The sequence below is a fragment of the Tursiops truncatus genome, chromosome 9 (genome assembly GCF_011762595.2).
Source record: "Tursiops truncatus isolate mTurTru1 chromosome 9, mTurTru1.mat.Y, whole genome shotgun sequence".
Classification (NCBI taxonomy): domain Eukaryota; kingdom Metazoa; phylum Chordata; class Mammalia; order Artiodactyla; family Delphinidae; genus Tursiops; species Tursiops truncatus.
The window spans coordinates 34,554,946-34,570,809 of NC_047042.1; the positions used below are offsets into that span (position 1 = coordinate 34,554,946).

At 37.6% G+C, this 15,864-nt stretch overlaps 1 protein-coding gene across 12 annotated transcripts in view; it reads right to left on the minus strand.

Moving 5' to 3' along the window:
- The window catches only part of HDAC9 (histone deacetylase 9), a 576,603-nt gene that overhangs the window by 232,721 nt on the left and 328,018 nt on the right, over positions 1-15,864 (minus strand). The window lies entirely within an intron of this gene.

A 15,864-nucleotide genomic window follows, 5' to 3' on the forward strand; every position in this document is an offset into this window, starting at 1 on the left:
AAAAAAAACCCCAAATCAATATGTTAATTAGCTTAACTGTATGTAAACCCCAAATCAATATGTTAATTAGCTTAACTGTATATATACATATACACTGTGAAATACAGTGTAACTGTATTTCACTGTGTATATGTATATCAAATCATCATGTAGTATACCTTAAATATATACAATTTTTATTAAAGTAATAACAAAGGAATTTCTAGCACTAAATGTCTATACTGGGAAAAAAAGAAAAGTCTCAAGTCTGTGAACTCAGCTTCCACCTTAAAAAACTAGAAAAAGAAAAGCAGAAAAAAGGAAATAATAAAGGTCAAATCAGTGAAATAGAAAATAAAGAATATGAATGAAACCAAAGGCTGGCTCTTTGAGAAAATCAATAAAATTGATAAACTTCTAGCCATGCTGATCAGAAAAAAAGAAAGGACACAAATTTCCACTCTCAGGAATGAGAGCGATGACAAAACTACAGATTCTATAGATAAAATAGTAATTACTTCGGAGAACAGTTTAACATTTTCTTATAAAGCTACACATACACTTACCCTATAACAATTATTTCTGTCCTAGGCATTTAACAATGAGAAATAAAAACATAGGCCTAGAAAGAGACTGAAAAATATCTGCATTGCAGTTTTATTCATAATAGTCCCAAACTGGAATGAATTAACAAATTGCGTAATATTCATAAAACAGAATACTGCTTATTAATCATAAGAGAAATGCAAATTAAAACTACAATGAGATATCACCTCACACCTGTCAGAATGGCTATCATCAAAAAGACCACAAATAAGAAATGTTGGTGAGGATGTGAAGAAAAGGGAACCCTCGCCTCGTACACTATTGATGGGAACATAAATTGGTGCAACCTCTATGGAAAATGGTATGGAAGTTTCTCAAAAACCTAAAAATAGAACTACCATATGACCCAGCAACTTCACTCCTGGGTATATATCTGAAAAAATGAAAACACTAATTTGAAAAAGTATATGCACCCCAATGTTCATATGTTCATAGCAGCATTATTTACAATTGCCAAGATATGGAAGCAACCTTAGTGTCCAGCAACAGATGAATGGAAAAAGAAAATGTGGAATAAACACACACACACACACACACACACACACACACACACACAGGAAAATTACTCAGCCATAAAAAATGAAATTATGCCATTTGCAGCAACATACATGGACTTGGAGGGTATTGGGCTAAGTGAAATAAGTCATACAGAGAAAGACAAATACTGTATGTTTTCACTGTATGTTTAGATTTCACTTGTATGGGAAATCTAAAAAATACAACAAACTAGTGAATATAACAAAAAGAAGCAGACACATAGAAAGAGAGGACAAATTAGCAGTTACCAGTGGGGAGAGGGAAGGAGAGAGGGACAAGATAGGAGTAGGGGATTAAGAGGTACAAACTACTATGTACAAAATAAATAAGCTACAAGGATATATAGTACAACACAGGGAATATAGCCAATATTTTATAATAACTATAAATGGAATATAACCTTAAAAAATTGTGACTCACTATGTTGTACACCTGAAACTTATATAATATTGTACATCAACTATACCTCAATAAAAAAATTAATTTACAATTTGGCAGATTAACTTTTAATGAGGTAAGTCAGCAATTACCAAATTGGGAGTTAATAGCTCCTACCATTTAAAATTATCACTAGTTTTTTTTTTAAGAGTGTAGAAACTTTAATTTTTAAACTAAGGGGAAATTATATTGTTTGTATCTTAAAGAAAATAAAAGTTAAATAAAAATAGAATACTGCTAAGCAATAAAAGTTAATAAGCTAAATGATGCATGCAATAGAATGGATGTATCTCAAAAACACTATATTAAGTGAAAGAAGCCACACAGATATTTCTACATACTATATACTGCCACGGATATAAAGTTCCATAATAGGAAAACTTAGGTGACTATCAGAAAAATCAGATCAGTGTTTGCCTGAGCGGGAAAATGACCAAACGGCATGAGCAAACTTTCTGGGGTGATTTAAATATCAGATAATTTGTGGTGGTAGTCAGGTATAAACATTTGTCAAACAACTTCATACACTTGAAAATCTGTACACTCAATTCAATGTACACTATACATTGATTAAAAAATAAATTATATTATCTATTTTTGAAAAATCTCAAGTGATTACTAAATAGCTTACAGCCATATACAGTGAGAACATTAAAGAAGGAATCTACTTTGAACTTTGAGTAACTGTTTGTGGAAGACGTAAGTCACCCAAAAATGTCTACCTCCTAAATCCCAGAATCTGTGAATATTACCTTCAATGACAAAAGATATGACTGCACATATGATTACCGTGACAGACTTTGAGATGGAAAAGGTACTCAGCATTATATAGATGGTCCTGTTCAAATTATGTGCATTCTTAAAGGGTTAGAGAGAGCTGCAATGATAGAAAAAGTTCACAAAAATGACAGCTTGAGAAGGGTTCTAGGCCCTCTTGCTGGCTTTGACACACAGGGGCTATGTGCAAAGAATGGAGAGAGCCCTGTAGAAGCTGACAGCAGCCCCCAGCTGATAGCTCGTTAGCAAGTGGGGACCACATGGTCTCCACAACCAAATGGAAATGAATTCAGCCAAAACCTGATTAAGCTGGAGAAGTGTACAGGCCTCACTGGGCTAAAATCAAGGTGTTAGCAGGGCTGCAGTGAGACCTGTAGAGTTCTTCTGACCTCTAGGACTGAAAATAATAAATTACTGCTGTCTTAAGCCAATAAATTTGTGGTAATGTGTTACAGCAGCAATAGAAAACTAATACACTCATATATTAGGGTTAAATTAGGAATGGTATAGAAAGGAAATGCATTATTTCTCTCCCAGCACTAACCTTTCTTTAGTTTTTATCTGATATACTCCAAAGCTTTTCAGATCACTTTCAGCTATAGGAACACTCTCATCTTTAGATATTAAAACGTCCAGTTCAGTCTAAACTCTTTAATGTTAAACTCTTTAATGTCACATCTAATTGAGAGTGTCTCCCCACTGACCTGCTGACCCACAGAATCAGGGACCAGCAATGGGTGAAAATCTATGTGTGCTGGGGGAGGAGGCCATACGGTTTATATTTTTTCCTTTCTTGCTCTACTATTTTCATGCTGTGCTTATGGATCTTCCAGCTGTGGAGAGTGGGAAGAATAAAAAGGATGAAGACTTTGGATTAGTAGTGCAATTTGGAGATCTCTATGGATTCTTCAAACGCCCTCTGTCATGGCAGATCCAATGCTGTCCCTCTTCCAATGGGAGCACTCACAAGTTCTTCAGGGACACTGTCAGTGACCTCCAGTCTGCAAAGTTCACTAATGTGGGCAATGCACTCATCGGTTGACCTTACAAGCCGTCATCAGCTTTTTCAAACATCTCCAGTCATATTCTCCTGAGGGCCTTTTGTCTTGAAAGGTAGACCTCTTTGGTGAGATACTTCCGAGATGATCAGATCTGGCTTCCATCCAAAGTGTCCACTGGTCCACAAGGAAAAAAAGTCCTTAAAGTCCTTGCCCTACCAACAGTGTGAGTTTCACTACAGCTGCTCAGCCCCCTCTCTTCAACCTACCCACATGAAAGTTTCAGCCAGCTCTCTACTTTGCCCTCTCTAGGTGACAAGCTTGGACATTCTTCTATCTTTATACAACTCCCAAACTCCTGATACATATATCAGTCCCCCTAGTGAACTCTTTCATGCCCCACCCTGGTAGTAGTCTAGAATGATCCTACAAATTTCTGTAACTCACCATGTATCAAGCTAAGGACTGAAAAGCCACTCCTCCCATTTTCAGACATAAGCAATTTCCTTGGACTCCTTCACCATTTGGCTTATGTTGGGGAAAGCAAAGAAGGGAACAGAGCAAAATACCCAAAATACTTAAATTCCTTTTAAAGAATCTTCCATCAATCACATCTCTCTTATCTAGTCTTCTGGTATATAAACTGGATTAGGTAAGATAACTGCAGGCCTATTTGACTATCTTTTAATGAATCCGTTGAAGAGGTGTCTATCATAGATAATTAACACCGGTTGTCCTCAGCTTGGGACCTTCGTCAAAATTGGGGTCAACACAAATATTCCATTTCATACCTTATTTGATGTACAACTTTAGGTTAGAAAATAGTATAAAATTTTAAGGAAGGCCAAATTCATGGCAAAATGTATTTGAAATGGCAATTCAGTTTCTTTATCTATAATCAGAAGTTTAAAAATGTAATCGCTATCCTTATTCTCAAAGCTAGAAATACACTCTTAGTTTTTAATGGTACCTATATATGCATATATATGTATGCTAAATAATTGTGTGTGTGGGGGTGTGTGCGTGCGTGCGCACACAACCCATTATCTGGCTCTTGACTATCTCTCTAACATCATCTCTTGCTAGCCCCTCTGCAGATAACTCCAGACACACAGGCCTCCTTGCAGTTCCCTAAACATGTCAAGACTTATTCAGTCCACTCTACAAGAGAGATTCTGTATTTGCTTCGTCTGGACTACTCTTTCCCACTTCTCTATATGATTCTTCCCTTACTTCATTTACCTCAAATCTCTCCTTAACAATCTTTAAGGCCTTCTTGACAACAAAAACTAACAGAGGTAGCCCTCTCCCGCAGTCTCGCTCTAATTCTTTTTCATGCTTTGTTCTTTCTCCATAGTACTAATTTTCACCTGAAAATATGCTCTACATATATTTGTTTTATAAATGAATAATTAATGACTGAAAATCAGCAAGGTTACTTTTAGTCTGATGCAGGTGACTTATCACAGTGTATCCTTACAGGGATAATATAAGGATTTATATGTATAAATGTAAGGATAATGTAAGGATTTATATGTAATGTATCCAAAAGTTACATTAAACTTTAGTTTTGTTAATATATATTTTAAACAATTTTGAATCAGTAAAATCCACTATTAGACACATGGAAAGCAAAATACAAATATCAAAGTCGAAAGAAGACATTAGAAGCAATCAGAGAGAAAAGACACAATATCTATACGAAATAATAATTAGATTGGTAACTGCTATTTTACACATCAAAACTGGAAGCCAGAAAAGCATGGAGGATCTTTAAAGTGCTGAGAGAAACTGTCAACTCTGTGTACTTAACAGAACTATCTTTCAAGAATGGGGGCAAAAAGATATCATAGATAAACAAAAACTGAAAAACTGTCACTAAAGAAACTTCTAAAAATGTGCTGGAAGAAAGAAAACAAGAAATGGAAGTTTCAGATACAAAGATAAATGTTGAATAAGGAAAATGGTAAATATATGGGAAAGTAAAATGAAACACTGATGATATAAACAGGTTAATAATGTCTCACTGCTGATATTACTTTTACAAAAGAGATAAAGCTAAAGTACTATACCATAATAGCATAAAATTAGGACAGGATAATTGCCTTTAAAACATTCTAAAGTTCCTGTGTTGTTAGTGAAGAGAATAAAGTAATTAAGTTTAAGATTTCTTAAATAGGTTAAATTTATAAATGATAATTACTGAAATAATACAAATAATTTGTGTATGTTTTAAAAATTAGAGGTAACAGAGAATGAGATATTTCAATTGAAAAGAAAGCAAAGGGTGAGTGAAAGAAAGGGTGCACACAATGGTAGGACAAAGAAAAAACAAACTATGATAGAAATGCAATTATGTATACTATTGACCATAATAAATGGAAATAAATTCAACTCCTCAGTTAAAATATACAGTCAGATTAGAAAGCAAAATCCAGCCTTAAGCTATTTATAAGAGATAGACCTAGTATACAGCAAAGACAAACTCCACAAGAAAAGGGGTGGTAAGTAATGAACTAGGCAAATACTAGGAAAGAAAAAAAACTAAAAATGCTATATTAATATCATACAAATATAACTGAGGACAAAAGGCTTTACTTGAGATAAGGCATAAATATTAATAAAAGGTTAAAGAAGGATATAACGATCTTATTTTGTCCACATCTAATAACAGAGGTTCATTATAAGGTGACATTTTATACCTACAAGGTTGGCAAACATTTATTTTATTTTAAAATATTTGTTATTATTTATTTCAAATTTATAAATACATATATTTTAAATTTATAAATACGTAAAAATATATGTTTAAAATATTTTAATTTTTATTTTTTGAAGTATATTTCATTCACAATACTATATTAGTTTCAAGTGTACAACATAGTGATTCAAGATTTTATAGATTATACTCCATTTAAAGTTATCATGGGGTGGAGTCAAGATGGCGGCATATGGGAGGATGTGGAGTTTGTGTCTTCCCACAGCTAGGGCACCTGCCGGACACTGGTGGGGGACCTTGACACCCAAGGAGACGGGAGGAACCCCAGAGCGACCGGGGAGGATGTGGGGGGGAGTGAGGGGGTAGAGAAGTGGAGGATGGACACGACTGGCGCCCCTGAGGGGTGGCTGGGAGAGGGGAGGGGTTCCCACACATCGAGGGAACCTGTGGAGGTTTGCAGGATCAGGGGGCAGTGCACCTAGTACTTCCCCAGACCAGTCGCCCCAGGAAGCCTGCTGGGCTCCCAGGCCTGGTCCTCCAATCTCCAGGGCCCCTTCTGGCCTCATGGGTCCTAGGGGCGTGGGAGGGAGGAGGGAGGAAAAGGAGGAGAGGCAGACGGTTGGGGGGGATCCTCCAGGACCGGAAGATTAGGAGAGGCGTGGCGGGCGTTTCCCCTACCCACTCGGCCCCGGGAAGCTTGCTGGGCTCCCGGGCCGGAACCCCAGCCCTCCAAGGCCCCCTCTGGGCCACAGTGATCCTAGGGGCATAAGAGGGAGGCGGGGGGAGAAGAGGAAAGGCAGACGGTGTGGTCGGGGGGACCCTCCAGAACCGCGGGATCAGGGGAAGTGCGCTGGGCATTTCCCCTGCCTACTCGGCCTTGGGAAGCCTGTGGGGCTTGAGGGTCTGGTCCCCTGCCTTCCGGGGCCCCCTTCAGCCACACGGGTCCTAGGGGCATAGGAGGGAGGGTGGGGAAGAAGAAGAGAGGCCAATGGGGAGGGACCCTCCCAGATCAGAAGATGGGGGTGGGGAAATGTGCCTAGCATTTCCCCTGACCACTTTGGCTGAGGGAGCCAGCTAGGATCCAGTACCTGGTCCTCCACCCTCCAAGGCCAGAGGCACTCCTGGGCCCCTCCTGCTGTGTTGAGCCTAAGCCCCATGCCCCGCCCCCCCGCCCAGGGATTTTTCCAGCCCTGTGGGTCCTAAACATAGGCCCTGCCCACAGCCAAAACCCAGTCCCTGACTAAACCCCACCCCCTACAGCCAAGGCCTTTTCTAGCTTTTCTTTTTATTTTTTCTTTTATGTTATTGTGGGTCTGTTTTACCTTCTGGTTGTTGTTTCATCTATATTTTAATTTTTTCTACCATATCTGTTAGTTTTCTAATCTTATTTTATTTTTTACTCTCTGTTATTTTTCTGCTCCTTTTTTTTTCCTGCCACCCTGCGCAGCTTGCGGGACCTTGGTTCACAAGCCGGGGGTCCAACCTGATCTTCTGCAGTAGGAGGTCCGAGTCGCAACTACTGGACTAACAGAGAACCTCAGACCCCAGGGAATATGCGTCAGAGTGAGGTCTCCCGGAGGTCCTCATCTTAGCAGCAAGACCCAGCAAAAGCACTTCGAAGAGGGAAGTTTATAGCAATTGAAGCTCGCCTCAAGAAACAAGGAAAGTCTCAAGTAAACAATCTAACCTTACATGTAAAAAAACTAGAGAAAGAAGAACAAAGAAAACCTAAACTCAGTAGAAAGAAAGAAATCATAAAGATCAGAGCAGAAATAAATGAAATAGAAATGAAGAAAATAGCCAAGATCAATAAAACTAAAAGCTGGTTCTTTGAGAAGATACACAAAATTGATAAAACTTTAGCCAGACTCATCCAAAAAAAAAAAAGGCGGGGGGAGAGGATGCAAATCAATAAAATTAGAAATGAAAAAGGAGAAATCACAAGTGACACTGCAGAAATACAAAGGATTAAAAGGGACTACTACAAACAAGTATATGCCAATAAAATAGACAACCATGAAGAAATAAACAAATTCTTGGTAAGGTACAATTTTCCAAGACTGAACCAGGAAGAATTAGAAAATAAAGCAAACTTATCATAAGTCATGAAACTGAAACTGTAATTAAAAATCTTCTAACAAAAGAAGTCCTGGGCCAGATGGCATCACAGGCGAATTCTATCAAACATTTAGAGAAGAGCTAACTAACACCTATCCTTCTCAAACTCTTCCAAAAAACTGCAGAGGGAGGAACACTCCCAAATTTGTTCTACGAGGCCACCATCACCCTGATACCAAAATCTGACAAAGATATCACAAGAAAAGAAAATTATAGACCAATATCACTGATGAACATAGATGCATAAATCCTGAACACATTACTAGCAAACAGAATCCAACAACATATTAAAAGGATCATACATCATGATCAACTAGGATTTATCCTACGAATGCAAGGATTCCTCAGTATACGCAAATCAGTCAACGTGATAAATAACACTAACAAACTGAAGAATGAAAACCATATCATCTTAATAGATGCAGAGAAAGCTTTTGACAAAATTCAATACCCATTTATGATAAAAACTCTCCAGAAAATGGGCACAGAGGGAACCTAGCTCAACATAATAAAGGCCATATATGACAAACCCACAGCAAATATCATTCTCAATGGTGAAAAACTGAAAGCATTTCCTCGAAGATCAGGAACAAGACAAAGATGTCCACTCTTGCTACTCTTATTCAACATAGTTTGGAAGTCCTAGCCACAACAGTCAGAGAAGAAAAAAGAAATAAAAGGAATCCAAATTGGAAAAGAAGAAGTAAAACTGTCACCGTTTGCAGATGTATACATTAAAAATCCTGAATATGCCCCCACAAAACTACTAGAGCTCATCAATGAATTTGGTAAAGTTGCAAGATACCAAATGAATGCACAGAAATCTCTTGCATTTCTATAAACTAACAACAAAAATCAGAAGGAGAAATTAAGGAAACAATCCCATTTACCATCGCAACAAAAAGAATAAAATACCTAGGAATAAACCTGCCTGAGGAGGCAAATGACTTGTACTCATAAAACTACAAAACTGATGAAAGAAATCAAAGATGACATAAGCAGATGGAAAAATATAACATGTTATTGGATTGGAAGAATCAATATTGTGAAAATAACTATACTACCCAAAGCAATCTACAGATTCAACGCAATCCCTATCTAACTACCAATGGCATTCTTCACGAAATTAGAACACAAAATTTTACAATTTGTATGGAAACACAAAAGACCCCGAATAGCCAAAGCAGTCTTGAGAAAGAAAAACGGAGCTGGAGTAATCAGGCTCCCAGACTTCAGACTATACTATAAAGCTACAGTAATCAAGACAGTATGGTACTGGCACAAAAACAGAAATATAGATCAATGGTACAGCATACAAAGCCCAGAGATAAACCCACACACATATGATCATGTAATTTATGACAAAGGAGGCAAGAACTTACAATGGAGAAAAGACAGCCTTTTCAATAAATGGTGCTGGGAAAACTGGACAGCTACATGTAAAAGAATGAAATTAGAACACTCCCTAACACCATACATAAAAATAAACTCAATAGATAAAAGACCTAAATGTAAGACCAGACACCATAAAACTCTTAAGAGGTAAACACAGGAAAAACACTCTTTGACATAAATCACAGCAAGTTCTTTTTTGACCCACCTCCAACAGTAATGAAAATAAAAACAGAAATAAACAAAGGGGACTTAATTAAACTTAAAAGCTTTTGCACAGCAAAGGAAACCATAAACAAGACGAAAAGACAACGCTCAAAAGGAGAGAAAATATTTGCAAATGAAGCAATGGAGAAAGAATTAATCTCCAAAATATACAAACAGCTCATGGAGCTCAATATCAAAAAAACAAACAACCCAATTAAAAAATGGGCAGAAGGGCTTCCCTGGTGGCGCAGTGGTTGAGAGTCCGCCTGCTGATGCAGGGGACACGGGTTCGTGCCCTGGCCCAGGAAAATCCCACATGCCGCAGAGCGGCTAGGCTCGTGAGCCATGGCCGCTGAGCCTGCGTGTCCGGAGCCTGTGCTCCACAACGGGAGAGGCCACAACAGTGAGAGGCCTGCATACTGCAAAAAAAAAAAAAGGCAGAAGACCTAAACAGACATTTCACCAAAGAAGACATACAGATGGCCAAGAGGCACATAGAAAGATGCTCAATAGTACTAATTATTAAAAAAATGCAAATCAAAACTACAATGATGTATCACCTCACACCAGTCAGAATGGCCTTCATCAAAAAAGCTACAAACAATAAATGCTGGAGAGGGTGTGGAGAAAAGAGAATCCTTTTGCACTGTTGGTTGGAATGTAAATTGATAGTCACTATGGAGAACAGTATGGAGGTGTCTTAAAAATCTAAAACTAGAAATACCATATGACCCAGCAATCCCATTACTGGGCATGCACCCTGAGAAAACCATAATTCAAAAGGACATATGTACCCAAATGTTCACTGCAGCACTATTTACAACAGCCAGGACATGGAAACAATTTAAATGTCCAATGACAAATGAATGGATAATGAAGATGTGGTACATATATACAATGGAATATTACTAAGCCATGAAAAGGAACGAAATTGGGTCATTTGTAGAGATGTGGATGGACCTAGAGTCTGTCACACAGAGTGAAGTAAGCCAGAGAGAGAAAACCAAATATCATATATTAATGCATATATGTGGAATCTACAAAAATGGTCAGATGAACCTATTTGCAGGGCAGGAATAGACGCACAGATGTAGAGAATGGACGTATGGACTCCGAGGGGAAAGGGAGGGTGGGACGAATTGGGAGATTAGGTTTGACATAAATACACTACCATGTGTAAACTAGATAGCTAGTGGGAACCTGCTGTATAGCACAGGGAGCTCAGCTCGGTGCTCTGTGATGACTTAGATGGGTGGGATGCGGGGGGAGGGAGGTCCAAGAGGGAGGGGATATGGTTATACATATAGCTGATTCACTTCACTGTACTGCAGAAACTAACACAACATTGTAAAGCAATCATATTCCAATTTACAAAAATAAATAAAGTTATCATAAAATATTGGCTATAATACCTATGCTGCATATTATATCCTTATACTTTTATACCTAGAAGTTTGTACCTCTTAACCTCCTTCCGTTGTTTGGCTCCTGTCCCCACTGGTAAACACTAGTTTATTTTCTGTATCTGTGAGTCTGTTTCTGTTTTGTTATATTTTCTTGTTTGATTTTTTTTAGATTCCCCAAACAAGTGAAAACATATAGTATTTGCCTTTCTCTAACTTACTTCACTAAGCACGATACCATCCAGCCCCATCCACATTGGTGCAAATGGCAAAATTTCATTCATTTTTACGGCTGAGTAATATCCCATTGTGTATATATACCACATTTTCTTTATCCATTCACCTGCTGATGGACACTTAGGTTATTTCCATATCTTGGCTATTATAAATAATGCTGCTATGAACATAGGGTTCAATGTATCTTTTTGATTTAGTGTTTTTGCTTTTTTGGATATATACCCAGGAGTAGAACTGCTGGATCCTATGGTAGTTCTATTTTTAATTTTCTGAGGAACCTCCATACTGTTTTCCATAGTGGCTGCACCAATTTACATTCCCACCAACAGTGTACGTGGGTTCCCTCTTCTCCACATCCTCACCAACATTCATTATTTGTTGCCATTCTGACAGGTTTGAGGTGACATCTCATTGTGGTTTTAATTTGCATTTTCCTTATGATTTGTGACATTGAGCATACTTTCATGTAAGATTTGTAAACACTTAAAAATGTGAAAATGCCAAATACAGACAGAAGTGGAGAGCCCTGGAAATTCTTATGCGCTGCTGGTGGGGTTTGAAATTGGCACAATGACTTAAGTATTTGTTCTCTATATGTCACCTTTTTTTGTTCCTCAACTCCTCCATTACACTGTCTTCTTTTAAGTTAAATAGGTATTCTCTAGTGTAGCATTTTAATTTCCTGGTCATTTCTTTTAATATATTTTTGAGTTATTTTCTTGCCTGTTGTCCAGTGGATTATACTTAGCATCTTAACTTTTAACAATCTAGTTCAGACATGAGCCACATTTTAACAGTATCCAAAAACTTTGTTTTGCTATTCTATAGCTCCATTCCCAATCCCCTACTTCATGCTTCTACTGTTATACAAACTACATCTTTATACACTGACTTATGGTTATTGTTTTATGCAGTTGTCTTTTAAATCTGAGAGAAGAATAAGAGTTACAAACAAAAAATACAATTATACTATCAATTATATTTATTTATGTAGTTACTTTTACTGATGCTCATTATTTCTTCATGTGAATTCATGAGCTTCTTTGCATCTCTCATAATTTTATGTAGCAAACTGGGCATTTTAAGCAATATAATATGACAATTCTGGAAATCAGATTTTTACCACTCCCTAGGGTTTGTCATTGTTGCTCTGTTTGTTTGTTGATTCTTCTGAACTAATTCTATAAAGACTGTATTCTATGTTGAGTGTGGGACTGAAGTCTTTGTTTGCTTAACTCAGTGGTTGGTCAGTTAATAATCAGAGATTTCCTTAAATGCCTGGAACCAACAGTCCCCAGCCTTTTATAAGGGGCCCTGCCCATGTGTGTTGGACACACTTTCAATACTGGGTCTGCAATCTGACAGCTCTTCCTTGGCCTTTACTTCTGGTTTGAGCAGAGCCTCAAAGTCAGCTTGAGATGAGACTTTAGGGCCTTTCAGTCTTCCCTGAGTGTGGTGTGAACACAGCCCTGAGTATGCACACAGCCCTATCAGACACATGACCTTCTAGATTCTTAGGAGTCTGATAGGGCTTGCCATAGCGCTTATGCACATCTCATTCCCCAGTTTTTTCTGGAAGCTTTTGGTTAGTTTGTTGTTTTCTCTACTGTTGTCCACCACTTCAGGCAGCCATAAGTTAATCAATTACCTTTAATTTTTTTCAACAAGTGCTTCTGAGGAAAGGCTTTTCACTCTAAGTCCAGACAAATAAAGACAACTTTGTAACTGGGGACTTGTACTGAAGGACCAGACAGGCCAAATAATGAAAATTTTCTGGGAATGAGGCTTTGAAGAAGCTTCAGCCCCATTCTGCCCTGTCTGGAGACTGCTAAATTATTGGTTTTCATTTGGAATAAGACTACTGGGGAGCTGGAAAGGGTTAAATGAGAAAGGGTGAATTAAAACACCACAAAGTTCACTGTTTTCATGAAGATTTAGCCAGTTTTCTTTTGAATACATGCTTCCTGAGACGTTACAAGCTTTTGGTTAAGTTCCTGGGCTTTTAAAATAATTAATTCTAATCCTGTGAAAAGTGCCATTGGTAAATTGATAGGGATTTGCACTGAATCTGTAGTTTGCTTTGGGTAGTAGAGCCATTTTCACAATGTTGATTCTTCCTATCCAAGAACATGGCAACTCTCTCCATCTGTTTGTGTTGTCTTTGATTTCTTTCACCAGTATCTTTAGTTTTCTGAGTACAAGTCATTTTCCTCTCTAGGTAGGTTTATTCCTAGGTAGTTTATTCTTTTTGTTGCAATGGTAAATGGAACTGTTTCCTTAATTTCTCTTTCTGATTTTTCATTGTTAGTGTATAGGAATGCAAGAGATTGTATCCCACAACTTTACCAAATTCACTGATGAGCTCTACTAGTTTTGTGGCATCTTTACGATTTTCTATGTACAATATCATGCCATCTGCCAACAGTGACAGTTTTACTTCTTCTTTTCCAATTTGGATTCCTTTTATTTCTTTTTCTTCTCTGCCATGACTAGGACTTCCAAAACTATGCTGAATAACAGTGGCGAGAGTGGACATCCTTGTCTTGTTCCTGCTCTTAGAGGAAATGCTTTGTTTTTCACCATTGAGAATGATGCTTGCTACAGGTTTCTCACATATGGCCTTTATTATGTTGAGGTAGTTTCCCTCTATGCCCACTTTCTGGAGAGTTTTTGTCATAAATGGGTGTTGAATTTTGTCAACAGCTTTTTCTGGATCTATTGAGATGATCATATGGTTTTGATTCTTCAATTTGTTAGTGTGGTGTGTCACGCCAATTGATTTGCGTATATTGAAGAATATTTGTATCCCTGGGATAAATCCCACTTGATAATGATGTATGATCCTTTTAATATGTTGTTGGATTCTGTTTGCTAGTATTTTGTTGAGGATTTTTGTGTCTATGTTCATCAGTGATATCGTCTGTAATTTTCTTTTTTTTCTATCAAATTACCAATGGCATTTTTCACAGAATTAGAACAAAAAAATTTTACAATTTGTATGGAAACACAAAAGACTGCGAATAGCCAAAGCAATCTTAAGAAAGAAAAACGGAGCTGGAGGAATCAGGCTCCCTGACTTCAGGCTATACTGCAAAGCTACAGTCATCAAGACACTATGGTTGATAGCACAAAAGAAGAAATATAGATCAATGGAACAGGATAGAAAGCCCAGAGATAAATCCACGCACCTATGGTAACCTAATCTATGACAAAGGCGGCAAGAATATAGAATGGAGAAAAGACAATCTCTTCAATAAGTAGTGCTGGGAAAACTGGAGAGCTACATGTAAAAGAATGAAATTAGAACATTCCCTAACACCATACACAAAAATAAACTCAAAATGGATTACAGACCTAAATGTAAGGCCACACACTATAAAGCTCCTAGAGGAAAACATAGGCAGAACACCCTTTGACATAAATCACAGCAAGATTTTTTTGACCCACCGCCCAGAGTAATGAAAATAAAAACAAAAATAAATGGGACCTAATGAAACTTAAAAGCTTTTGCACAGCAAAGGGAACCATAAACAAGAGGAAAAGATAATCCTCAGAATGGGAGAAAATATTTGCAAATGAAGCAACTGACAAGGGATTAATCTCCAAAATATACAAACAGTTCATGCAGCTCAGTATAAAAAAAACAAACAACCTAATTAAAAAATGGGCAAAAGACCTAAATAGACATTTCTCCAAAGAAGACATACAGATGGCCAACAAACACATGAAAAGATGCTCAACATCACTAATTATTAGAGAAATACAAATCAAAATTACAACGAGATATCACCTCACACCAGTCAGAATGGCCATCCCCCCAAAATCTACAAACAATAAATGCTGGAGAGGGTATGGAGAAAAGGGAACCCTCTTACACTGTTGGTAGGAATGTAAATTGGTACAGTCACTATGGAGGACAGTATGGAGGTTCCTTAAAAAACTAAAAATAGAACTACCATATGACCCAACAATCCCACTCCTGGGCATATACCTGGAGAATAATTCAAAAGATACATGCACCCCAATGTTCACTGCAGCAATATTTACAATAGCCAGGACATGGTAACAACCTAAATATCCATGAACAGAGGAATGGATAAAGAAGATGTGGTACATATATACAATGGAATATTACTCAGCCATAAAAAGGAATGAAATCGGGTCATGTGTAGGGACATGGATGGACCTAGAGACTGTCATACAGAGTGAATTAAGTCAGAAAAACAAATACCATATATTAATGCATATATGTGGAATCTAGAAAAATGGTATAGATGAACTTATCTGCAAAGCAGAAATAGAGACACAGACATAGAGAACAAACATATGGATACCAAGGGGGGGAAGGGAGGTGGGAGGGATTGGGAGATTGGGATTGACATATATACACTACTATGTATCAAACAGATAACTAATGAGAACAGACCGTATAGCACAGGGAACTCTACTCATT